General features: G+C 44.9%; 1 protein-coding gene across 1 annotated transcript in view; it reads right to left on the bottom strand.

The window, feature by feature from the left end:
- OTOG (otogelin) overlaps positions 1-25,369 on the bottom strand; it is a 706,015-nt gene that overhangs the window by 563,846 nt on the left and 116,800 nt on the right.

Below are 25,369 nucleotides of genomic sequence, written 5' to 3'. Positions count from 1 at the left end.
GTCACTAACCCCCTCCCACCCTAAAATAAAATCTACTATAATAAAACTCACCCTCAACGTTCTGAACACAACGTTCTGAAGTCACTCAGTCACTCCCTGAAGGGTTCATGGATTCATGGTGGTGAAGCTACAACACTGACCATGTCTCTCTGCCCCGCCCTCGCATGACGGACCAATCAGAAAAAACACCCTCAACATTCTGAAACACAAAGGACCATCACAACACCGTTCTCAGGCAACACTAGGCAACGTAAGATGGACCAATCAGATGAAACTACGTGACAATAAGGGAGGAGCATTCCCCAGCAGAATGGCTCATTATCTGTGCAGCACGAAGAGCACAGAACCACCGCTGGAATGAGAGAAGAATATTCCTGCTGTGGGTATGTGCAAAAATAGACCGGGGGGGGGGGGGGGAGAAATTTTTAAATGCCTAATGCCAGTACTGAAGAGTGCCAGAGGGCCTATAGCACAGACTATATTTGGGATCGCTTGACATGGAGTCAGAGGAGCCAGAAAACAACGTGCCCATCACCATCTGGGACGTGGGCGAACAGGACAAGCTGCGGCCCAGCTGGAAGGATTACCCGCGTCCCAGCCAGCAGCAAACAGCGACCAAGGACAGCACAGCACATCCCCCAACCCCCAAGCAAAAAGCAAAACAAAACAAAAAAAGACACACATCAACAACCTGCACACACACCGCACCCTCACACACTCACACACACACACACACACACACACACACACAGAGTACAGACCTGTGGTGAAGAGGTGCTGAAAGGAGAGCTGCTGTACCCTGTGGCTGCTGAACAATGCAGAGGGGAGGGGGCCCCCCTGCAGGAGGGCCCCAGGCTGAAAGGCCTAGCACACTTGGAGCTGAGAAATACTATGAAGGGGAGGCTTCCTCCACCCGAGCCCCAAGCATGCAACCAGGAGAACCAGGAGAGCCCAGGCCTGTGGACGGAGGAAGGACCAGAGCCCAGCAGCGCTTGCTGAGGAGCCAGCTCACCCTGACTGTAAGTCCTGGCCATAACATTCCTAAGCTGGGTGAAGAACAGGGGGCAAGAAGGCAGGGCCCGGGTTCCAGAGCAGGGTTCTCTGCATCCAGTATCAGAGGAGAGGTGGTGGAAGAGAATAGCGGAGAGTCTGAAGAGGACGTTAGTGAGGAAGAAGAGGAGGAGAAGGAATCCAGGCCTAGGGCCTGGCAGAAGAAAGAGGCCCAGCATATGACTCCTGAAGAGGTAATTAGATCAGTGAAGAAAATGAATCGAGTAGAAGGTGAAATAGAGGTACTGAGGAAGCGGCTGAAGCTAGCAAAAACTATGTGTAACCTGGCTTCCACTGGCCCACGAGACAAGTATGTTAAGGGAGTTGAAGCACTCCAGAAGCGGCTTACAGCAAAACAAAGGCAGCTGCAAAAACTAAAGAACTGCAGAGATAATCCCCTTCGTGAGGTTTTCCTGAACAGGGAACGCATGCAGCAGACCCAGACGCAGTCCCAGATCCAGCAGGAAGCAGAACCCAGAGACACACAGGACTCCGTGGTTCCAGACACCCCAGAGGCTATGCTGGAAGGGACAGCAGGGGAAGTGAAACAGCAGCAGCCAGAAGGAGGAAAAGACAAGACTGACACAAATAATTCCCAGTTATCACCAGTATTTTATTTCCTACAGGATTCCCAAGAGCTAGGTGCTCCATCCACTTACCAGCCTTGTAGAACAGAGGCTCCTAGTCCAGTTGTGGCAGGTACTGTGGATAAGGAGGGGCTCCAGCACTGCATGCAGCAAGAGAGCCTGGCAAGTTTGGAACACAAAAGAGCTATGAAACTGAAAAAAATTCAAAAACGTCCCTTATACTTAGAGAGCTGGCAGGGCATAGCCGAACCCACAGAGAAGAGCTCAGGTTTGCTGGGAGAGACAGAGAAGAAAGACAGCCTGGAGAATCAGAACAGTTTGAATGCTGAGGAGAATCAGAACAGTTTGAATGCTGAGGTAGGAGAAGAATCACTACACACTGAGCAAGTACAGAAGTTACCAGGAACAACGGGAGGGAAAGTAGAGCAAAAACAAGGGGTTTTGCAGATGGAGACAGAGACTAAAGAGGATGGGAAAGTACAGGAATGGAGTAGTGGAGTACTACAAGAGATGGAAGAAGCTGAGAGCAAATATGGTGGACAGAGGGCGGGAACATCGTGGGAACACCACAGTCACTCATGGACAGAATTGATAGGGCAGACCTCTGAGCAGGGCTGTCCAAGAGCTGCCATCCAATCTCAATCAGAAGTGCTGATGACATCATGGGGGAAGCTCAGTGACAGGCAGGGGCTCCCAATAGATTCTGCCACTCAGAAACAAGAAGAAAGAGCAGAAGGGAGCTTCTCAGAAACTCATGCCCATCAAAGCAGGAGTCCCAGAAAGGAGAGAGAGAATTGTGGAGAGTGTCAGCTGCACCAGGAGGCGGAGCCAAGACCCAGATCGAGTGAGACAGGGCATGGAGGAGAGTGTCAGCTGCACCAGGAGGTGGAGCCAAGACCCAGACTGAGTAAGACATTGCCAGATACAGAGAGAGTACATGAAGGAGAGTGTCAGTTGCACCAGGGGGCGGAGCCAAGTCCCAGACCCAGTAAGACAGAGCATGGAGGAGAGTGTCAGCTGCACCAGGAGGCAGAGCCAAGACCCAGACTGAGTAAGACAGTGCCAGATACAGAGAGAGTACATGAAGGAGAGTGTCAGCTGCACCAGGAGGCGGAGCCAAGACTCAGACTGAGTATGACAGTGTCAGAAACAGAGAAAGTGCATGGAGGAGAGTGTCAGCTACAAGAGGAGACAGATCCCAGACCTGGTCTGAGTGGGACAGTTGCAGAGCAAGGGAACGAGTGCTGGTTGGGAACAGCAGCAACTGGCAAAGGACTGGAAGTAGAATATTGCAGAGGGGGAAGAGACAGAAACAGCACAAGTGAACTGAACATAGTGGGGTTAGTGGACATGGGAGAGGAGGGAGGGGAAGAGAGGGGGAGGGGAGGAAGGCAGGAAGGGAGTGGGGAAGGGGGGAGCATACTGGTATCAGCCCCTTTATCCTTTGCAGCAGTAGTACGGGGAGGAGGGGCAGAGACAGGGAAGGAGGAGGGGAGGCAGGAGTCAGACATGGAGACAAGGGGAAATCCATTTTCTGGTCCGTTGCGGGGTCCCGGGAGCGGTGTTACCCCAAAACGTCGAAATGTTGTCCAGCTGCGTTGGGTGGGCACAGGGGTAGCACCACCTAGAGAGGTTGTTTTAAGAATGGTATTCTCCCTTGGCTTTATCCCTGAAGATTTGTATGCATGCATACACCCTGTGGGAATCCCTGAATATGATATTAGTTTCTTAACAGGGCGAGGTTTGGACCTGTTTTGGGAAAAGTACACAGAGGTGCAGCATCAGGGTAGATGGGTGGATTTTAAGGCTGTCCCCATCAGTAGACAGGACGCAGTCCAGATTACCATTTTGGTACGTAATGAATCTCTTATGGCTGCAGACCTGTCATACTGGTTGGGACGGTATGCCGAAATTAGGACCCCATTAAGCAAAATACCAGACCAGAGTCGTGTGTGGGCGGGGGGGTGGAGTGCCCTTGTAAAATTAAAACAGGCAGGCTATGTCACCCAACATATACCTTCAGCCGCATACATTGGAAGGGATCGAATTCAATGCTTTTATGCAGGACAACCCAGACAGTGCTACAGGTGCGGATCTTTCCGTCACTTAAGCATGTCATGTACAGTGTTAAAGTGCTCGCGATGTGGTAGTACAGATCATGACACCAGCGACTGCACTACCATACGCTGTAACCTGTGTGGAGGCTTGGGGCACCCTTTTAGCAAGTGCCCACAAGCATCGCACAATCAGGTAGAGGAAGAGAGGAGGGGGGAGGAAGGGGCACAAGCAGAAACTACAAGGATACAAGGACAGAAGCGGGAAGCATTAAAGGGATTAATGGATAAATCAAATACCACTATTCATACAGAGGCAGGCACTAAGGGAAAGGGAAAGGGGGAGAAAAGGGCATCAGGTTTGGATCACATTCAAAGAAGGGTATTTGTGAAAGGATGGAAGAAGGAGGTGGGGAGAAGGGGGGAGAAGAAGGGGAAGCATGGACCCTGGTAGGGAAACATGGAGGGAAGGGGGGTCGGAGGAAGGAGGGGAGGGGGCTAGCCCGAGCGGGGAGAACAGATATTCTGGAGAAGAGCCAGAGTAATCGATATGCAGTGTTTCAGGTTTCAGGTGAAGGAGAGGGTGATCTTGAGATGAATCCACCCCAAAGGGAGGTTTTGGAGGAGAAGAGGAAGGAGGGGAGGGGAGCAAGGAATGAATCATCTGAAAGACTTAACAGAGAGGAGCCAGCAGTGTTACCCCCAAGTCTAACATCACATCCTACTAGTTTAACGAAGGGCCTCATGCAGGAAATAGAGGAGGGTAAGGAAGGGATGAAAGGGGAAAGGGCTGGTCCAGAGGAAACCAAGAAAAAAAAGGGTAGAAAGAAAGCCGGGGAAGATGACTCAGAGTGGGAGGATTTGGAATTAGAAGAAATTATAGAGGATCCTGAAGAAATGATGGGGGCAGGAATATCTGTGAAGAGGGATTGCGGTGAAGAGATGAGGAGGGGTAAGAAATTTAAGAAATAAACCATGGCTGCCTTGTCCTTAATCTTTGCAACTCTGAATGTAGCCAGCATAAAGGCAGAGAGAACTAGATTTGTCGCCTTTAGCGATTTGACCCAGTGCAAGGTAGACTGCATCCTGTTGCAGGAGACTCATTTGGATTCTTTGCAGCTCCTGCACCGGGCCAAGAGAGATTGGAAAGGGGGGCCCTCATTCTGGTCTCTGGCCAAAGAAAGATGCGCAGGGGTGGCTATTCTTTTTGCCACCCGAGAAGTGGAGATTACGAGGGAAATAGAGGTGGAGATAGGGAGGTGTGTTGTCTTAGACGTTTTCATTAGAGGGGTAGCAGTGCGAATCATTAACTTTATGGGCCCCAGATTAGTTGGGAACGCAAGCAGCTGTTGCTCCGGGTGAAACCGTATTTATATACAAGCAAATTGGTGGTATTTGGAGGAGACTTTAATATGGTCTTACAGCAAGCAGATAGAAAGGGGTCCAGGCGTCAGGTGGGTTATGACAGCCTCCAGCTGGCAGCAATTGTAAAACAGGCAAGACTGGAGGTGGCGGGAGGGAAGGGGTTCACTTTTAGAAGGGGAGACACGGAGAGCCGTATTGACTGGCTCTTTGTAGGCGGGTTGGCTAAGTTTCAGGGGCAGCCGAATAGATGGACGGAATATTCAGATCATGCCTTAGTTTCCACAGTCTTAACAATATGCGAAGGGGCGCAGAAAGGCCCAGGATTTTGGAAACTGAGTGCAAAGTTATTAGAAGTAGAGGAAAACAGACAAATATTTGAGGGTTTTTTAGCAGACCAAGAAACACTATGGAGGTGATGGATGATAAGGGAGCCTGGTGGGACATGGTAAAGGGGCGAGTCAAGGCCCTTTTCCGGTCCCTAGCCAGGAAGCAGAGTCTGGGGTTACAGGCACAGTGCTGTCGTCTTCGTAAGCAATTGGACCACGCGGTCTCCAACCATCTAGAGAAGGGAGAGATAGAAGCTTTGCAGGCCCAGTTGAGGCTGTTGCAATATGATCGATACGCTGCTTTGCTTCTGGAAAGGGAATATGGGCATCGGTATTCCCCGGATCCTTTCCAGAATTGCAAGGTAGCAGTAGGACACAAGGTCATTTATGCTATGAGAGATGAAGCAGGGCAGCGATTGACGAACCAACGTTCAATCGAGGCCAGGGTCATTCGGTTTTACACCCAATTGTGGGGGAAAGAGAGCTTGGTTTCTAACTTCATGCTATCATACGTGCAGAGTGCCCCAGGCTTGGAAAAGGTTTCGGAGGGGGAGATGGAACAACTGCTTAGGCCCATTACCACAGGAGAGGTAGATGATGCTATTGATACGCTATCAGCACGTACAACTCCGGGTCCCGATGGGCTGACCCCAGAGTTCTACAAAAAATTCCGTGTGGTCCTGATTCCAGTGTTAGCTGCAATTTTTAATAATTGTTTGCAGAACGGGCGTTTGGCCCCTTCACAGCAGTGTTCTATTTTGGTTCTCCTCGCAAAGAAGGGAAATCTGGAACTTATCGAGAACTGGAGACCCATAAGTCTTCTGAATGTAGATAGGAAAATAATGGCCAGGATTATTTACAACCGCCTGGCTGGGGCAGTGGGTGGTCTCTTGTCCTCAGCACAGTTTTGCTCGGTGAAGGGGAAAGGGGCAGTGGAAGCAGTTTGTACCATCCGTGAAATAGTGGAAAGGAGTCAAGGTGGGACAAAGGGAAAGTATTTGCTGACCCTTGATCAGTCTAAGGCTTTTGACAGGGTGTCCCAGGAGTACCTATGGCTAGTGCTTCGGTGCTATGGGATACCCGACCAGTTTATAGGGTGGATCCAGACTTTGTATCGCAATGCAAGGAGTAGCACTCTAATAAATGGTTGGGTGGGCAAGAGCTTTGCAGTGAGGTCAGGGGTACGGCAGGGGTGTCCCCTCAGCCCCTTGCTGTACGTCCTTTCCTTAGATCCTTTCCTCAGAAGGTTGAGTGGAGGGTTTAGCGGTCAACTAGAGGGCATCTCTTTGGGTTCACACACATGGCGATGTGTCGCCTACGCAGATGATGTCACAGTAGTAATCAGTAGCAAGGAGGAAGCCGAGCGAGTTCAGACCTGGATGGCAGAATACACACAGGCTGCAGGGGCCCAGATAAACCAGGATAAGAGCTCCGCAATTTGGGTAGGACAGGGCAGACCAGCTTTCAAACTTCCCAGTCAGTACCCAGTAGCAAGGGATGAAGTACGGATCCTGGGTCTCTGGGTAGGCAGACAGGACTATGATACGATCAACTGGGAGAAGGGGCTGGGGAGAGTCGAGGAAAGGGTGGCCCAGTGGAAATCATATAAGTTGCGGTTTGTGGAAAAACTGCATGTCATTAAGACCTATCTGATACCCCTTCTCCTGTTCATATCCAAGGTCTGTTTACTGCCTATATCGTTACATGCCAGAGTATACAGCTTGTTTTTCCAACAGCTATGGGGGAACAGGATGAATATTATCCGGAGGGAGGTGACCTATTTGCCCAAAAGGGAGGGGGGGTTGGGAATGGTCAACCCTGTGGTACATTTTAGTTGTTTCTTTTTCCAACAAAATCTGGGAGGGGTCTTGCGGGAAGGGAGGCCGGCTTGGGCAGACTGCATGGCCTCCTGGCTTCAGCGGTACTTGAGGGATTGGGTGAGGGGAGGTCAGGCAATGCCCCTGCGAGGGAAGGCGGGATACTTGCCACAGTACATCTCACCTCTGTTGAGATTGGTGAAGAGATGGGGTATCACAGTACAGGAAATCCAGAAGGAGGACAGGAGGCAGCTAGAACACCGCATTATTCAGACACACTTTTCAACACGTCTAGCCTTGAGGGACTGCCCAGGTCCAATACAGGAGGAAGGTCTGGCTTTCCTCAATTCATCACGCCTCCCCCGGAAGATTGCGGACATGGCCTGGCTGACTTTCCACAGCCGGCTTTATGTTCGAGCTAACATGAAAAATAGAAACAGCAATGATCGTAAGTGCCCGAGGGGGGAGTGCGTGACGGAGGATGAAACAATGGACCACTTCCTCCTCAAGTGCCCGTTCAATCAACAAGTCTGTCAGGCAGTAGCCCGCCAATTAGGGATTCCTTTCTTCCACCAGCTATCTTATGCAGAATGGGCCTATGGAGGGTTTCCAAAAGGAAAGGGGTGGTGTAGGGAGACACTGTATATCATCGCTGCAGCCCTTTGTTACTTCCTGTGGCAGGCACGCTGCCAAGCTTCATTATATCGGAAGTGGCTGTCTGTACAGGAGGTGGCAGGGGATGTGGTACATTTTGTCCAGCAGCTGGCAGTGAGGGAGAAGGAGCATTGTTCTGGACTACAGTGGGCAAGGCATTGGAGGGGTTTTTCGTTTCAGCCTCCCTGAGTGGGAGGGTTTGTTGAGGGGCGGGGGTATTGGCCAGTAAGGTTTTATTTATGTATTAGTTAGCGGGTTTTATTGCTTGTTTTATCGCTTGTTTGTATGCTTGGTTTGTCTTGTTGCAAGTTTCAATAAAGACAATATGACACACACACAAAATAACTCTGTGACACATACACACACACACAAAAAAAGCCACATGCTAGCGCCCATTTCATTGGTTTCGGAAACGGGCCTTTTTTACTAGTGTTAAAATATTTTTTCCAGCCTCTATGCCAGCCTCAAACGTCATACCCAGCTCCATCACAGCAGTATGCAGGTCCCTGGAGCAGTTTTAATGGGTGCAGTGCACTTCAGGCAGGCGGAACCAGGCCCACCCCCCACCCCCACCTGTTAAACTTGTGGTGGTAAATGTGAGCCCTCCAAAACCCACCACAAACCTACTGTACCCATATGTAGGTGCCCCCCTTCATCCCTAAGTGCTATGGTAGTGGTGTGCAGTTGTGAAGAGTGGGTTTTGGGGGGGGCTCAGCACCCAAGGTAAGGGAGCTATGCACCTGGGAGCAATTTGTGAAGTCCACTGCAGTGCCCCCTAGGGTGCCCGGTTTGTGTCCTGGCATGTGAGGAGGACCAGTGCACTATGAATGCTGGCTCCTCCCACAACCAAATGGCTTGGATTTTGGTCATTTCTGAGATAGGCGTCCTTGGTTTCCATTATCCCCAACCGTATTATCGAAATGAAAGATGGACGTCCATCTTGTTTCGATAGAGATGGATGCCCTTAGAGATGGTCATCTCCGTTCGATTATGCCCCTCCACGTGACTTTGATTTTAGCTATTTTTGTCTCCTTGGCTGTTAGTCAGCAGCTATTAGCCTGACTCTGCTACTAAGTTCCAACTGAGTTGTTACTTGACGTTATTGGATTGTTGTTATCATCCTTTTAAAGCACTGGATTTTGATTCTGTGGATGTTGCTATTATTTGCACTTACATGTGGACTTGATGATGGATAATGGACAATAGGTTTGGTTAAGGCAGGACTTTTTTTCCCTTTGGTTATTTGGTCAGCAAGACAATAATAGAGTGTTATGTTCATTTTATGATCTGTTGATGATTTTTTTAAGGTAGGTTGCTAGATACAATGGAAGGACTGATATTTAAATTGCTGTATTTGGCAATTGCCTTGCTGCTACTGGACAATGGATTGATTGTAATATGGGGGTTTTGCAAATTCGAGTTATTATTAGTGGCTGTCGGAATTATGTACCTAAGACTTCCTGTCGTACATATGCCTTGATAGACATAGATGTATTAACACTTAAACCTATTCAGGTTATAAACTCTAGAAATTTTAATGGTAGTGGGTAATTTATGCCTAAAAGGGTGAGGGGACCTACTTTTAGGATTAAGGCATCAAGAGCATATAAATGCTCAGAGTCCTCTTATATCCCTATACTGATTTATTATATCAATGCTAAGTCGGTGATAAACAAAGCTGTTGTGATACGAGATTGGATTGAGGAAGAGCAACCTGGAATGGTTTTTACAGTTAAGATCTGACTTCAATATAGGGAAAATCCAGTTCTTAATGATTTATGTCCAAATTGCTATAAAATTCTACATATAATTAGAGTAGGAAAGTGGGTAGGTTAGCTTTAATTTACGGGTCTTTTTCAGGTACAGTTGGAGACTAGCCTTATCACCTCTTCTTTGGAGGTGATGGCTTGCTCTATTCAGGATGATACATTGGGCTGTGTGCTGTTTTATTGCCTCCTGGGAAAATGGATGTCAGCACAAGATGATTTTAGGGATTTTATTTATGCAGCCAATTTGACAGCTTCTAATATATTGTTATTAGGTGATATTAATTTAGATAATCAAGAAGATTCTGAGTCACAATCATTGGAAGATATGCTGCAATATTTAGGGTATAATAGATTGGGAGCAGGTCCAACTCCTGATAAAGGTCATCAGATTGATCTAATGGCATATAGATTTCAGCCTCAATGCAATTTTTAAATTGATGATTATGCCTGGGTCAGATCATTTTAGACTACAATTTACATAAGTACATACTGTAAGTAATGCCACACTGGGAAAAGACCAAGGGTCCATCGAGCCCAGCATCCTGTCCACGACAGCGGCCAATCCAGGCCAAGGGCACCTGGCAAGCTTCCCAAATGTACAAACATTCTATACATGTTATTCCTGGAACTGTGGATTTTTTCCAAGTCCATTTAGTAGTGGTTTATGGACTTGTCCTTTAGGAAACCCTCTAACCCCTTTTTAAACTCTGCCAAGCTAACCACCTTCACCATGTTCTCCGGCAACGAATTTCAGAGTTTAATTATGCATTGGGTGAAGAAAAAGTTTCTCTGATTTGTTTTAAATTTACTACCCTGTAGTTTCATCACATGTCCCCTAGTCCTAGTATTTTTGGAAAGCGTGAACAGACGCTTCACATCCACCAGTTCCACTCCACTCATTATTTTATATACCTCTATCATGTCTCCCCTCAACCGCCTCTTCTCCAAGCTGAAAAGCACTAGCCTGCTTAGTCTTTCTTCATAGGGAAGTTGTCCCATTCCTGCTATCATCCCGCTATCATTTTAGTCGCCCTTCGCTGCACCTTTTCCAATTCTACTATATCTTTCTTGAGATGCGGCGACCAGAATTGAACAGAATACTCAAGGTGCGGTCGCACCATGGAGCGATACAATGGCATTATAACATCCTCACATCTGTTTTCCATACCTTTCCTAATAATACCCAACATTCTATTCGCTTTCCTAGCCGCAGCAGCACACTGAGCAGAAGGTTTCAGTGTATTATCGATGACGACACCCAGATCCCTTTCTTGGTCCGTAACTCCTAACGTGGAACTTTGCATGACGTAGCTATAATTCGGGTTCTTTTTTCCCACATGCATCACCTTGCACTTGCTCATTTAAACATCATCTGCCATTTAGCCGTCCAGTCTCTTAAGGTCCTTCTGTAATTTTTCACAATCCTGTCGCGAGTTAACGAATTTGAATAACTTTGTGTCATCAGCAAATTTAATTACCTTGCTAGTTACTCCCATCTCTAAATCATTTATAAATATATTAAAAAGCAGCGGTCCTAGCATAGACCCCTGAGGAACCCCACTAACTACCCTTCTCCATTGTGAATACTGCCCATTTAACCCCACTCTCTGTTTCCTATCCTTCAACCAGTTTTTAATCCACAATAGGACATTTCCTCCTATCCCATGACCCTCCAATTTGCTCTGTAGCCTTTCATGAGGTACCTTGTCAAACGCCTTTTGAAAATCCAGATACACAATATCAACTCTTTAAAATAGAGAAGCTTTTAATATTTTTAGACCTGGTATTAAAAGACAATATGTTTAAAGGGATACAATTGATAAAGAGTTATTCTAGAATAAAACCTCAGACAAGCTAGCAACTCAGAATAATACTGGCAAACATTTTATATTTTATTGGGATAAAGTTTGTGGTGAAGTTTTTAGATGATATAGCTCCTATTCAGGTAAAGAGGGATTCTGGTAAGAAAAAATCAATCCGGTTTAATGAGAGATTGTTGGATTTGAAGAGAACTTGAAGGAGGTTAGAGAGATCGTGGAGCAAGTAGTCTCTGGAAATATATAGGCAAGAATGGTGGAAGGGAATCTGCCATAAAACAGGCTGTTAGATTATTATTCTAATTACATTGAGACAGAACATGTTGATGTTAAAGTGAGCACTTTAGTTCTAAAGAATTAATGGAAACTACTGATGAGGTACCCTTGGCAGAGGAGTTAGCTATATTTTTTAGAACCAAAATTTAAAAGCAAGAACGAAGATTCCTACTCAGAAAGTGGCTCCGTTAGATTTTATTCAGAACCTCGAGTCTGTTAAAAATCACACTGATGCAGATAGATTTTGAGCCGGTTTTTCAATTTCTATAGGTATCTTGGTTCAACTGTGTTTTTATAAATATTCAAAATCTCATTGTTTATCAGATATCTGTCCTGCAAATTTGATGTCCATGGTTCCCCCCCAGTTTGTGAGGTTTCTGTACCAGGGATTATTGGAGATGTTTGATAAGGGTAAATTTCCAAAAGAGAAAGCATTAATTATACTTACCCCTATTCCAAAAAATTATTCTTTACAATCTAGTATAGTGTCAAATTATAGATTGGTGTCCTCTATACCACTTTTAGTGAAGGTAATGGAGTGGTAGCACAACAATTGAGTTATTTGTTTCATCATGATATTCTACATGAATCCCAATCTGTTTTCAGAAAAGATCATAGTAAGAAGACAGTCCTAGCCACCTTATCATCCGAGCATAGGCAAGAAGTTAGTTTGGGTAGGAAGGTTCTTTTGATAAAATACGATCTCTCTAATGCACTTGATCTGGTGGATCATTCTATACTGTTATTACTTTTGGATTATTATGGGGTGGCAGGTTCTGTTCTTCAGTGGTTTAAGGGTTTTCTGACTAGTAGAAGCTAAAAATTTAAAATGAAAGGATCTTAATCCACTGAATGGAGCCCAAATTGAGGAGTCCCTCAGGACTCACCCTTGTCCCCCATTCTTTTTAACTTAATTATGGTACCTTTGGGCAAGAAGTTAGCTGCTTTAGGTTTTAAATTTTTAATGTAGGCAGATGATATTACAGTTTTGAAATCTATTTGTCGACTGTTGTTGTCGCTACTGTATGGAAATAAATATAATAGAAGAATCAGAAACCACCTTTAGACTTAAAATGAATAAAGACAAAACTAAGTTCATAGTCTTAAGGAGTAAATATAATATGTTGAATGAGAAAAATTCAAGTACTGATAATATTAACTTTCCATTGGAATCTTCCCTTAAAATCGTGGGAGTAATTTTTGACAAGTGTCTTATGTTTGAAGATCAGGTATAGGCTCTTAAACTATTTAGAATATTATGGAAGCTGTGCCGTATAAGATCAAATTTTAAGCCAGAGGTGTTCAGACTGATTACACAATCATTGTAAAAGAAACTTCAAACTGTTAAATACAATTGCCCAATTAATATTTAAGGTATCCAAGTATGATAGAGCCATGCCATTGCTGTTGCAATTGCAGTGGTTACCAGTACAAACACGTAATTTTTAAAGCTTTGTTGCTTGGTTTTTCTAAATGTGTACGGTGAAACACCTGCTTATATATCAAGCCTAATTCGATTATTGGCTAGAAATGTTAGTCCTGGATCCAGATGTTTTTTTTAATTCTTCAGTACCCAGATCCATAAACGGTGATTTATAAGAGATTTTTCGCTGGTTCATTTGCATATTTTGCAGCCAGTAATTAGAATGAACTACCTATAGAAATTTGAATGCAATCTAACTATGCAGCATTTCAAAAGTTGTTGAATTTGAGTTTGAATTAGTTAGCTTTTATTGGTTGTTTTTAATGATATGTACTGGTTCCTGGAATTGGCCCAGTTTATTCTTTTGTAAGCCATACCAAACTTTAATGGCATGTCTGGGATACAAATGTCATGTCATGTAATGTAAATACTCAGGAAAGGCTGAGCATGATATTCAAAGTTAACCTGGATGAACAACTGACATGAACAGGTGTTGGCCTCAGTCTGCCAGCACCATTTACGAGAGCTGCACCAGCAGGGCCGTATCATCCACATAAAACGTTTTTGCAAAACGTGAATAGGGTGAAGAGGAAGACCCTAAAGTAAGATTTCTTTTTTCTTGTGGCAGACTTTAAAATAAAAAATGAATGAGAGAGAGCAGATCAGCTGGATTCTGATTAGGTCACCCATATTTGGGCACGTAGTCTAATTTGTCAATTAGTGTTAACAATCAATTATTGGTGTTAACAAGTATTTAATTGGCAGTAATTAGGAGTTGAATACAGATCTGCCCTATACCCTATTCTATAACATGTATGCCTAAATTTCATAGCACACAACTCCAAAGGGGGTGTGGAAATGGGAGGGGCATGGACAGGTCAGGGGTGTCCCCAGAAATTAGGTATGATGTTATAGAATACCTGCATTTGTGCTTCTAACAGTCATCAGTTAGGCACAAGCATTTACACCAGCCTTTGGTAGAGTTAGGCACAATGGGCCAGATTCTATATAAGGCACCAAAAAAGTCGGCACCAAATAAAACAGTGCTTAACATTATTCTTTAAACCTTGCCTAAAGTTAGGCATGGTTTATAGAATAGGCATGGCAGCTGTCCTATGACTAACATTTATGCCAACTAAACCTGGTGTCAATGCCCACATCTTATTTAGGCACAGATCAAGCATATTCTGTAACAGTGCATGTAAATTTTAGGAATGCCCATGACCTGCCTATGCCCCCTTTTGTGATCCACGCATTAAAATTTATGTGCACCACTTTACAGAATATGTTTAGAAAGTTGCGTATGTAAATTCTAATTAGTGCCAATTAGTGCCAATTAGTGCCAATAATTGCTTGTTAGTGGTCAATTATCGGTGCTGATTAGCACATTATACAATTAAGTTACACACGATAATTTGAGCATGCAACTTTAGTTACCATTTATGGAATCTGTAGGGATATGCAAAAGCTAGCTTTGCATAGATTATCCCGGTGCCTATCTTTAGATGCCATTTATTGAATCTAGCCCAAAGCATCTTTCATTTTTGTCTTGCTTAGTTTCAAAAAAGAAATGGGACGTTTTTTAAAAGCACATCTTTAATATTGTACAGTTTCTCTTTCCCATTCAGTAGGCCAAGAAGCGACAACCCTCAGCATATAGCTCACATCCTACACTTGGATCTTAACCAATACAGGCAAAGAAGTGATGTAAGTCGAATGCATATAACTTCAAAGTGAGAAAGCAGGCATATATCTGTAAATGGAAATTATTATTTTGTTCAGAATGTATCTTTATGCAGGATGGGAATCAGTTTCATCATATCAAGTCAGTGGAATGGTCACCTCCACTCTAAACAACAGAAAACATTCTTCATTGCAAAAAATGACTTATCAGGAATTGGCCTATCCTATATAAAAATTCTCACCTCCAACGTTCTAATGTGCCTGGTACCGTGGCTCCCTCGGAGGTGATCTGCTAGGCAGTTTAGAATGCACTGACGTCAGTGATGTCACGTACTCCTACCCCTGCCTGGGAAGCAGCTGTCAGTGCCCCCCCCCCCCTTGGCGCAACACCCAAGCCCCTCCGCCCCGGCGCAGCACCCAAGCCCCTACCCCCCTCAATGCATCACCCAAGACCCTCCCCCCGGCGCATCACCAAAGCCCCTACCTCCCCCCCCCCCCTCTTGGGCACATCAACTCCCTCGCCATCCACAGCCGCCAATACTAACGCTGTCCGGCCGCTGCTGCTTCTCCTGTGGATGGCTGTTTCAGGTTTAAAATCTTTTTTGGGCTTTTTTCTTTTTGTACCGGCCACTGCTGCTCAACAGGAGACACAGCAGCGGCCGGACAGCGTTAGTATTGGCAGCAGCAGGTGGCGAGGGGGGGGCAGGTTTGATGTGCCTGAGGGGGGGTAGGGGCTTGGGTGATGCGCTGGGGAGGGTAGGGGTTTGGGTGATGCGCCGAGGGAGGAGGGGAGGGTCGCTGGACATGGGTGGCTGGAGGGGGGCAGGGGGAGGGGAGGGTCGCTGGACATGGGTGGCTGCAGGGGGAGAGGAGGGTCGTTGGACATGGATGGCTGCAGGGGGCGCAGGGAAGAGGGAGGTGGGGAGGGGGTACTGAGACCAGATGGATGGCTGCAGGGGAGGGCAGGGGAGACAGAAGGGACGCTGCGGGGGGGCAGGGGGAGAGGAGGGTCACTGGACATGGGTGACTGCAGGGGGGGCAGGGGAGAGAGGTGGGTCGCTGGACATGGGTGGCTACAGGGGGAGCAAGGGGAAAGGAGAGGAGGGTCGTTGGACATGGGTGGCTGCAGGGGGGCAGGGGAGAGGAGGATCGCTGGACATGGGTAACTGCAGGGGGAGAGGAGGGTTGCTGGACATGAGTGGCTGCAGGGGGAGAGGAGAGTCATTGGACACGGGTGGCTGCAAGGGAGAGAGGAGGGCTGCTGAACATGCATGGCTGCAGGGGCAGAGGAGGGTTGGTGGGGAGGGGATCCTGAGACCAGATGGGTGGCTGCAGGGGGGGCAGGGGGGGCAGGGGAGACAGGAAGGACGCTGCAGGGGGGGATTACCATGCTAGCGCCCGTTTCATTGCCTATCGAAACGGGCCTTTTATACTAGTTTAATATAAAGTTATATTATTCCTAAATTTAAAGAATGCAACAATTTAAGATAGATCAGGGGTGGGCAACCTTTAAACGCAGAGGGCCACATGAATGTCAGTACTATCCCTAGCAGGCCACACCATATAATTCACTGCCAATTAAACTCAATGTGATGACTGAATGAACATAAATTATTACCTGAATGGTCTGTTACCATATATTTCTGTCTTTTCAAACAGTTGCTAATATTGTGAAGCAGGTCTTATCCCATTGCTGTATCCATGATTGGTTCCACTCGCAATAAAACTGATTAATGGTGTTTGTGTGGGCCATTTTCTCTGTATAGTTCTCACAGGCTGCATTAAATTTAATGGCAGACCACAGGTTGCCCACCCCTGAGACAGACTATCTTATCATTTGCTCAAATATATTTCAACAACCTGAAAATCTAGATCTGCTATATAAACCGGATCACAGTGTTTTAGTTAACATTTTTTTTAATAGTCTCATGCTTTCTGCCTTGTTCCCGAAAACATTTTACATCACTGTAGAAAACCAACTGGTACACTTCTTATGGATGGTGAAATGTCTTAAAACTGTCACAAAAAAGTTAAAGGCTCCCAGTGAGCTAAAGGGATTGGATTTCCAGACTTTTATTTATATCATATTACTTCCTTGCTCCGACATGAAGCTCATTGACGTGATTCAGATTTCTCAAGGTTAGTAGCACCAATGGGGAAAAATCATGAACAAGCTAGGATGAGGTACAGTGGTGGAAATAAGTATTTGATCCCTTGCTGATTTTGTAAGTTTGCCCACTGACAAAGACATGAGCAGCCCATAATTGAAGGGTAGGTTATTGGTAACAGTGAGAGATAGCACATCACAAATTAAATCCGGAAAATCACATTGTGGAAAGTATATGAATTTATTTGCATTCTGCAGAGGGAAATAAGTATTTGATCCCCCACCAACCAGTAAGAGATCTGGCCCCTACAGACCAGGTAGATGCTCCAAATCAACTCGTTACCTGCATGACAGACAGCTGTCGGCAATGGTCACCTGTATGAAAGACACCTGTCCACAGACTCAGTGAATCAGTCAGACTCTAACCTCTACAAAATGGCCAAGAGCAAGGAGCTGTCTAAGGATGTCAGGGACAAGATCATACACCTGCACAAGGCTGGAATGGGCTACAAAACCATCAGTAAGACGCTGGGCGAGAAGGAGACAACTGTTGGTGCCATAGTAAGAAAATGGAAGAAGTACAAAATGACTGTCAATCGACAAAGATCTGGGGCTCCACGCAAAATCTCACCTCGTGGGGTATCCTTGATCATGAGGAAGGTTAGAAATCAGCCTACAACTACAAGGGGGGAACTTGTCAATGATCTCAAGGCAGCTGGGACCACTGTCACCACGAAAACCATTGGTAACACATTACGACATAACGGATTGCAATCCTGCAGTGCCCGCAAGGTCCCCCTGCTCCGGAAGGCACATGTGATGGCCCGTCTGAAGTTTGCCAGTGAACACCTGGATGATGCCGAGAGTGATTGGGAGAAGGTGCTGTGGTCAGATGAGACAAAAATTGAGCTCTTTGGCATGAACTCAACTCGCCGTGTTTGGAGGAAGAGAAATGCTGCCTATGACCCAAAGAACACCGTCCCCACTGTCAAGCATGGAGGTGGAAATGTTATGTTTTGGGGGTGTTTCTCTGCTAAGGGCACAGGACTACTTCACCGCATCAATGGGAGAATGGATGGGGCCATGTACCGTACAATTCTGAGTGACAACCTCCTTCCCTCCGCCAGGGCCTTAAAAATGGGTCGTGGCTGGGTCTTCCAGCACGACAATGACCCAAAACATACAGCCAAGGCAACAAAGGAGTGGCTCAGGAAGAAGCACATTAGGGTCATGGAGTGGCCTAGCCAGTCACCAGACCTTAATCCCATTGAAAACTTATGGAGGGAGCTGAAGCTGCGAGTTGCCAAGCGACAGCCCAGAACTCTTAATGATTTAGAGATGATCTGCAAAGAGGAGTGGACCAAAATTCCTCCTGACATGTGTGCAAACCTCATCATCAACTACAGAAGACGTCTGACCGCTGTGCTTGCCAACAAGGGTTTTGCCACCAAGTATTAGGTCTTGTTTGCCAGAGGGATTAAATACTTATTTCCCTCTGCAGAATGCAAATAAATTCATATACTTTCCACAATGTGATTTTCCGGATTTAATTTGTGATGTGCTATCTCTCACTGTTACCAATAACCTACCCTTCAATTATGGGCTGCTCATGTCTTTGTCAGTGGGCAAACTTACAAAATCAGCAAGGGATCAAATACTTATTTCCACCACTGTATATTCTTATTTTCTATCTCTCATGTACTAAATTACCTAAAGAATAGGGAAAGATGCAGCTCATGCAGTCAACTGCTGTATCATGGCCCTAATTTGATAGATAGCATTACCAAGATTCCCTGCTGGGAATCAAGGGCATTAACTACTTGGTAGAATCCCAAATTTAAAAGAAGCTATAAAACGGTGTCAATGGCAGGAAGCTGGCATCTGGACTATGGGTCAATTAATGGGACAGTAAAACGTTCTGTCTTTCCTTGGGTTGGTGTTGAGATTTAACATCCTCTCTTCACAGTTTTTTAAATGGTTTCAATTAACACACTGTATTAGGAAAAGTGGTGTAAATTAAAAGGCCAATTTAGCCAATTGGATGTGGTTGCAAAGTTTCCTCTGACAGAGATTGGCATAGGCGGTTGGTGGCCCAACTGTTTGGGGAGGCTAAAGGGGGTGGGGTTAGGGGTGGTGCTTACATCCATAATTGTCTGACAACACACAGAAAAAAAAAAAGTAAAATTAAAATAGTCACAATTAATACCTTTTATTAAATTTAGATATTAGATATGTATCATATGTAAAAGAAAAAAAGTGGTTGCTCAAAGCATATATTAACTATTCAAAAATGTTATCAATTATTAAACACTGCTATTTCCATCCATGGAAAATCCCAAAATGAAATGGTCACATTAGTGAAGTAACATCCGGCGATCAGACTTCACATCATAGGTGTCAATGATCTGCTCAGGGTTAATATCTCCAACAAGATCACTTTCAATGTTCAGTAAACATAAAGCTGTCAGTCTTTCTTGACCCATTGTGGATCTCTGCCAGTTTCATACACATCTCATATGAAGGCAAAATACTGAACTGGAAAGTTATCTCAAGAAGTCAAACTCGGCATGCAGCAAGTACTAGAGAAATTAAAACTTAAATGCAAAATACCACAGATGTACATTTCCAAAAGCTGGTATATTCTGAATAAAATACTTTGTTCTACCTTTGTTGTCTGAGCATTTAGTTTTTCTATTCGCTTTGGTCCCAGTGTCTTCTGTTTTATGCAGTGTCTTCTTTCCGTTTGATATTTTTTCTCTCACCATGTCCACCATCCTCCTGTGTCCTTATGCATCCTGTCTACCATCTGTAGCCCTGTCCCTATCCTTCAGTGTTCCGATCCAGCTCTTAAATTCAGCAGTTTTCCCTCCATCCATATCCAGCATTTCTCCTCACTCTTCTCCATCCATGTGCATCTACTTCCCTCCCCTCCATCCAAGTCCAGCATTTCTCCTCTCTCCCTTCCCCTCCATCCATGTGCATCTCCTTCCTTTGTCTTTCCTTCCCTCTATCCCTGTCCAACATTTCTCCTCTCTTCCCTGCCCTCCACTCCATCCATGTCCAGATTTCTCCACTCTTCCCTCCATCCATCCAAGTCCAGCACCTTCCCTCTTTCTCTCCTACCCTTCCATCCAATGTCATCCCTCTTTCTCTCTCCATTCTTCCACCCACTACCCTCTCCCAATCCTTCCGTCCATTGTCTCCCTCTCCTTCCATCCATTGTTTCCCTCTATCTCTCCTTCCTTCTAGACAGTTTACTGTCTCGACCATTTTCCATTCAGCATGTCCTCTCTCTCCCCATCCTTCCAGTGTCTTTCCTCTTTCTTTCTTTCTTTCTTTCTTTCTTTCTTTCTTTCTTTCTTTCTTTCTTTCTTTCTTTCTTTCTTTCTTTCTTTCTTTCTTTCTTTCTTTCTTTCCCTCCCTACCCTTCTGTTCAGTGTCTTCCCTCTTTCTGCCCCCCTTCCAGCATTTTCCCTCTTTCTCCCTCCTTTCATTCAACATTTCTCTCAGACGGAGAGCTAGGGTCTCCCCCAGTTTCTCCCCAGCAGCTTCTCTCTCTCTCCTGCCCATGTCCCTTCTTTCTCTCCCCATTTTTCCACTAATTTCTCTCTCTCTCTCTCTGTACCCCTCTTCCATCCAGCATCTTCTCTCTGGCTCTCCCCTGCTCTTTTCCATGTCCCTGGCTCTCCCAGGCTCTTTTCCATGTCCCCTCTTTCTCTCCCCATCTCTCTCTGCCTCTCCCCTGCTCTTTTACACTCTCTCTCTCTCCTCCAGTGTCCTCACTTCCCTACCGTTTCCAGCCATGTTCTCTCCCTCCAGGCCTCTTTACAGCAGCGCTGAAACAAGAACAAAAAGAAGCGCGGGGTCGCAGCAACCTTCAGGCATGCGCTGTCGGCTCTACCGGTCCTCTGCCCCTGGAACAGGAAATTGACATCAGCGGGGGCAGAGGACGGCAGAGCCAACATGGCATGCCTGAAGGCTGCTGCGGCCCCGCGCTTCTTTTTGTTCTAATGATGGCTGTGGAGAGAAGTGGTGGCAGCGGCTCAGCGTGGTGCTTGTTCCTGCCACTGCTCAACAGAAGCAGCGGCAGCAACAGAATTCAGCGGGAGTCTTGGCAGGTATGCTTATTGGCACTACATTTGGAGGAGGAGGCAGGCGGGGAAGGTCACAGCTGGGCAGGGGAGGCTTAGCCTCCCCAAGCCTCTTATATGGGGCGCCTATGGAGATTGAGTAAATAGAAAATATTTATCTAGCTACCGGCCCTTGATTGTCTTAATTGAAGGGCACTCTATCTCTGCCTTTTATAAACTTCTCCACAATAAATTGCACCTGGCTAACAATAGATTATTTATTTAGATTTTGCTCACACCTTTTTCAGTAGTAGCTCAAGGTGAGTTACATTCAGGTACACTGGATATTTCTCTGTCCCAGGAGAGCTCACAATCTAAGTTTGTACCTGAGGCAATGGAGGGTTAAGTGACTTGCCCAAGATCACAAGGCGCAGCAGTGGAATTTGAACCAGCCACTTCTGGATTGCAAGACTAGGCCACTCCTCCAGCTTAACTAAGATCTGAGCAAAGGATGCTGGTGTTGAAGAAGAGGTCATGGACTGGAAGGTCTTTAGGAGAAGTGTCTACAGGCCTACCTTGTCCATATCTCATACCCAGTCTCTATTTTTTTTAATGCATTGGGCTATTTGGACACCAAGGAAATTGTGGAAGGCAGGACTGCTGGATGTGTCTGCTTGTTGACTCTGTTCCAAAACTATTTTCAATTGCAGATTTTTTTAATTGCAGTATCATTAAGGGCTCTTTTTCTATTTCAAGAGGTATATTCCAAAAGGAAAATACATACCCCCCAATATTCAGCGCTATTTAACCAGCCAGGACCAGCTCCGGTTAACTGCTAATATTCAGTGGGACATAGCTGGTTATCTCCACTGAATATCTGTGGTTAGCGCATAGGGCTAGATTCTATATATGGCACCTGAAAATTCCACCTGGGAAAAAATATGCCTAGGCGTATTCTCTAAAGTATGCCTAAATGTTATGGAATAGGCTTAACTTTCCATGTAGTATATAGAATTACGCCAAGTATCTCTCCATGCAACCAAATTTAGTCACAGTCATTTATGCCATGTTTTTATTTGCGTAAATCCTGACATCTAAATTAGGTGCAGAGGGTGGATTCCATATATGATGCCTAAAAAATCTGCATGGAAAACATTTCTGCCTAAGCATATTCTATAAGCAGAGCGCTTAGTTGACACCCTAGCACCTAAATCTATGCACCTCCATTTACATCAACAAAAACATGGCATAAATACCAGCATATTCTATAACAGTGTACATAAATTTTGGAATACCCACAAAATGTCCATTTCCTCACCTATCATCTACTGTCTTTACCTAATCCACCAGGCACTGACAACCCCTCTCATAGACAACAATTTACCCACAACACATAAACCATGCACACAACCCAAAAACAATACACCTACCCAAAAGATTAAAAAATGGAACGGAAAACCTACCACCTACGGACATAGCCAACAGAAAGGAAAGAAGGGACACAACAAACTTAAATACCAAGAGGACAGACAACTAATAAAAATTATCACAGCCTCGACCCCAACTGAACCCTACCAACTAATACAAATGGGTTACATAAATGCCAGATCTGTAGTTAACAAAACTACGACAATATCCAATTGGATCACAACAGACAATCTCGATTTCCTATTTATTAGTGAAACCTGGATCCATGACCTCAAAGATCCCATAATCTTAGAACTATGCCCTCCAGGATACAAAATTACCCATTGGACAAGGAACGGAAAAAGAGGAGGAGGCATAGCTATAATCTATAGATCCTAATTCACCGTCACAACAACAGCCGAATCCATACTTCCCCAACTTGAAATAGCTTCAGTTAGAATCAACCACCCAACCCTACATGACCACCTGAACCTTATCCTGTTTTATAGACCACCAGGCAATTGGCAAGACTGCCAAACACATTTCATGGATTTCATTTCGAACACATGTGTTTCCACCCAGAACCTTCTTACAGCAGGATACATCAACCTTCACCTTGAGGATACAAACCTATCAAATGTATCTGAATGCAAGGACTTCCTCCAACTTTGGGAGCTTCATTGGCCAACTATGCAACCCACCCATAATAAAGGACACACACTAGACATCATTACACACAAATTCTCATCAGAACAAAATCTCGCACTAACAGATACAACATGGACAGCTATACCATGGTCCGATCACTACAAAGCAAACCTCTCCCTTCACTGGCGAACAAAAGAGTCACAACATAAATAAGAACAACTTACTTACACCACGAGAAGCAAACTAGACCCGCTAATATTCTGGCAACAATTCTATAACAACGAATGGTCAGCACCTATAGACTCTCCCTAATTTCTTCAGGAATTGGACAACAGATGCAGAATCATATTAGACAACATAGCACCACTTCAAACCAGAACCTCACACAGAAAAAACTCAATACCATGGTTTAATGAAGAATTGAAAGAATTAAAAACACAAGTCAGAAGATTAGAGCGAGCATGGAATAAGAAAAAAGACGACTCCGCACTCAACGACTGGAAACAACTACAAAGAAAATACAAATACACCATCAGACAAACTAAAAGATTATATTACAAAACTAAAATCGGACCAGACTACAAGGACACACATAAACTCTTCCAACTCGTAAACAAACTATTAAATACCATACCGGTTACTTCAAACAACATAGACACCCCATCAGCAAACAATCTTGCCAACTACTTCAAAGAAAAAATTATAAAGTTACGACTCATGATACCTATCAACACAACTGATTATGCAAACCTCCTTGAGTGTTTAGATCCAATACCTGGGGAACATCCAGCAGACCAATCATGGACCAACTTTGACATATTCTCATTCAACAACATCTCCCAATCGCTCGGAAGATAAGCCAAGTCGCAATACAAATTAGATATCTGCCCCACTAATCATATAAGATCTGCCCCTCAACACAAAGTTGACCTCACGAGGCACCTGAACTACATGCTACAAAATGGGCTCTTCCCAAAGGTTAAAGGAAACATTTTACTTACCCCTCTACCGAAAGATGCAAAGAAAAGTACAAATGACTTAACCAACTACCGTCCAGTAGCATCTATTCCTTTGATAACCAAACTTATGGAGGGCATAGTGATGAAACAGCTCACTAACTACCTAAATAAACACTTCATGAGTCCCAATCAGGATTTTGGTCGAACCACAGCACTGAAACAGTACTAGTGACTTTAATGAATACATTTAAACAAACAATTGCAACTGGCAACAACATACTTCTCCTACAATTCGACATGTCCAGTGCCTTCCACATGGTCAACCATGAAATATTATTACATACCCTAGAATACTTTGGAGTAGGAGGTAACATTCTTAATTGGTTCAGAGGATTCCTGATCACAAGGACATACCAAGTAACAGCTAACGAGACCATATCAGCCCCATGGACACCTGAATGTGGAGTTCCCCAAGGATCCCCCCTCTCACCAACCCTATTCAACCTAATGATACCCTTAGCCAAGTTACTAGCCAATCAAAACATCAATCAATACATATATGCAGACGATGTCACGATCTACATCCCGTTCAAACATGAATTAAAGGAAATCACCAATGATATCATCCAAAGCTTTCAAATCATGCACTTCTGGGCAGATGCATTTCAGCTAAAACTAAAAGCAGAAAAAACACAATGTCTTATACTCATCTCACAACATAACACTAGTAAGTTCACTACCGTAACCACACCAAATGTTTCCCTTCCCGTCTCAAACACTCTGAAAATTCTTGGAGTTACCATTGATCGAAATCTTACACTCAAAAGCCACGTGAAGAATACAACTAAGAAGATGTTCCACTCCATGTGGAAACTCAAAAGAGTAAAACCTTTCTTCCCAAGATCCATTTTTTGCAACCTAGTACAGTCAGTGGTACCACCTAGACTACTGCAACGCACTCTATGCCGGCTGCAGAGAACAGACTGTCAAGAAACTCCAAACAGCCCAAAATTCCATACCGTAGCCAGACTCATATTTGGAAAAACAAAATATGAAAGTGCAAAACCCCTAAGAAAAAAACTACACTGGCTCCCACTTAAAAAGCGTACCATGTTTAAGATCTGCACGATTATTCATAAAATTATTTACGGAGATGCCCCATCCTACATGCTAGACCTTGTAGACCTCCCTCCCAGAAATGCTAAAAAATCTGCCCGCACATTTCTTAATCTACACTTCCCCAGCTGCAAAGGATTAAAATACAAACTAACACATGCGACCAGCTTTTCCTACACGAGCACGCAGCTGTGGAATGCACTACCAACTAGCTTGAAAGCAACTAACGAAATAACTTTCG

The sequence above is a fragment of the Microcaecilia unicolor genome, chromosome 4, assembly GCF_901765095.1.
Source record: "Microcaecilia unicolor chromosome 4, aMicUni1.1, whole genome shotgun sequence".
NCBI lineage: Eukaryota > Metazoa > Chordata > Amphibia > Gymnophiona > Siphonopidae > Microcaecilia > Microcaecilia unicolor.
This window is presented reverse-complemented; position numbering and strand designations above follow the sequence as displayed.